The sequence below is a fragment of the Rhagoletis pomonella genome, unplaced genomic scaffold (genome assembly GCF_013731165.1).
Source record: "Rhagoletis pomonella isolate Grant_MI unplaced genomic scaffold, Rhpom_1.0 Rhpom_scaffold_00014, whole genome shotgun sequence".
Taxonomy (NCBI): Eukaryota; Metazoa; Arthropoda; class Insecta; order Diptera; family Tephritidae; genus Rhagoletis; species Rhagoletis pomonella.
Genome location: NW_023458568.1, coordinates 1,718,563 through 1,720,994, shown reverse-complemented (window position 1 = coordinate 1,720,994; position 2,432 = coordinate 1,718,563). Strand labels below are relative to the sequence as shown.

At 37.2% G+C, this 2,432-nt stretch overlaps 1 pseudogene; it reads left to right on the top strand.

Moving 5' to 3' along the window:
• Positions 1-206: 206 nt before the first annotated feature.
• Positions 207-1,356, top strand: LOC118749106 (annotated as a pseudogene).
• Positions 1,357-2,432: the final 1,076 nt, after the last annotated feature.

Below are 2,432 nucleotides of genomic sequence, written 5' to 3'. Positions count from 1 at the left end.
TGAATTCACATTTCTCAGAAATTTGACAACAAAACAAAATGAAGGGAGTGTTTTATTTGCTAATTTTTGCGATTTCCATTGTTTAATGTAAATTTATGTCTTTTTAGGATATGTTGAGGCAACAGAGAAGGCGCAGTTGGAAAATGAAGCTATTAGTAATGAAGTAGCAGTGCAGGCACATTTGGAAAATTATTCCGATAAGCAAGATGAATTTGGGAAAGTAAGTGGCTGGTTGCAGCATATCGTTGTATAGAAAAAGTATTTAGTTAAATGAAATTGTGTTTAAGGGCGGTATTATCACTTGCGAAACGAATGAATTTGGCGAAGCGAACGGTTTGGCGAAGCGAATGGATTGGCGCACGCAACTTCAATATGCATTAAGAGTGTTATTTTTTACCAGCTTGTGGAAGTTCTTGGCATCGCGAACATTTTTAATGGCTTCTCTGTCCTTTATTTCGCTTCGCCAAACCGTTCGCTTCGCCAAAATTCGCTTCGCAAGTGATAGAAATAGTAATAGAAATATTATAAATCGAGTGGCGTTATTTACGATGTGCTCCAAATATTTGGCGAACTTTTTTTCGCCTTTTCCTTTTCAACGTGCTAAATGACAAGTTAAGATGACTGCCACCACGGCCGGTAAAAAGCTCGAAGCAAAGGGGAACCTTCCAGGAAGCTGCCTGTTGTTCCCGAGTCGAAGCTGAAGTTCAGCAATAAGCAGGTCAGCAAACGTGCTACCCTGATCAAGCGTAAACTAAAGCGCTCTGCTGTGATTGCACTCCGCAACCGTGAAAACTTAGTGCGTGCTGAGAAATATCACGCAAAATATCTCTGTGATGAACGCCGTCTGGCAAAGAAGCGCGGCCAATGCTACAGGCATGCAGAAGCCAAATTGGCATTTTTGATCCATATACGCGGTATCAACAAAGTTGCACCAAAAGTGCGTAAAGTTGTGCAGTTGTTCCATCTTTGCCACATTAACAACAGTGTGTTCATTAAATTGAACAAGGCAACCATTAATATGCTACGTACTGACGAACCCTATATTACATGGGGTTATCCAAATCTTAAGTCAGTTCGTGAATTGATCTACAAACGTGAAATTGTTAAGCACAACCATCTATGTATGTGTCCCAACCTCTGAAAACTTTGTGATCGAACGCAAATGATATTCAGTGCGTACATTATTTGGCGCACGAAATATTCACTGGATCGCACTTCAAGAAAGCGTCCAACTTTCTGTGGCCATTCGAGCTCAACACATCAACCGGCGGCTGGCGCAAGAAGGTCAATCACCACGTTGAGGTTGGTGATTTCGGTAGCCGTGAAGATAAGATCAACAAACTGCTGCGAAGGTAGGTTTAAATAAATTTTTTGGTGTACTAGGTGGAGTAGTTTTTTCGAAAATATTTAATATACATAATAAAAATAAAATATAATGTTTTTTTGTAACTTTCTGGAGAGTATAAACCGCAAATATGCCAAATGGAAGGAAGCTTATATTCACAATTCCTTGAAGAATGTCGAAACTCCATTGCCGGGTCCGGTAGCCGACGAAGATGGTGAATTCGGCGCTTGTGGAGGCGCTGCAGCTAATGCCTCGGGCGATGGCAAAGGTAATACATTAATTTTTGAAAGAAATACAATATAATGTATGTACTCTGATTAATAAAATTAAAAAATGTCCACTGAATAAAAGTTTTACTTAAAACTACATCCCTGGTTCTCGTTCTTTCTGTATTGCATCGTGGTGAATTCACATTTCTCAGAAATTTGACAACAAAACAAAATGAAGGGAGTGTTTTATTTGCTAATTTTTGCGATTTCCATTGTTTAATGTAAATTTATGTCTTTTTAGGATACGTTGAGGCAACAGAGAAGTCGCAGTAGGAAAATGAAGTTATTAGTAATGAAGTCGCAGTGCAGGCATATTTAGAAAATTATTCCGATAAGCAAGATGAATTTGGGAAAGTAAGTGGCTGGTTGCAGCATATCTATGTATTAAAAAAGTATTTAATTAAATGAAATTAAATTAATTAATTATTAATTTAATTAAATTGGCGCAAGAAGGTTAATCAGTAGCCGTGAAGATGAGATCAACAAACTGCTGCGAAGGATGGTTTAAATAAATTTTATGGTGTACTAGGTGGAGTATTTTTATTTCAAAAATATATAATATACATAATAAAAATAAAATATTATGGTTTTTGTTTTTGTTATTTTTTGGCCTTATAACAATTATATTCAACAATTTATATTGAGTTCGAGGCCGTTTTTTAAATGAAAATTTATTGTGGAAAAGCAACAATAATTTGAAAAAATGGTAGAAGTGATAGCTATTTCGGAAATCACCATTTCCTCATCAGACTTCTTTCAGTAGGATTCGAACCGACGATCCCACTGACTCAGCCAGTTGCCTATGCACCGTGCTAAGT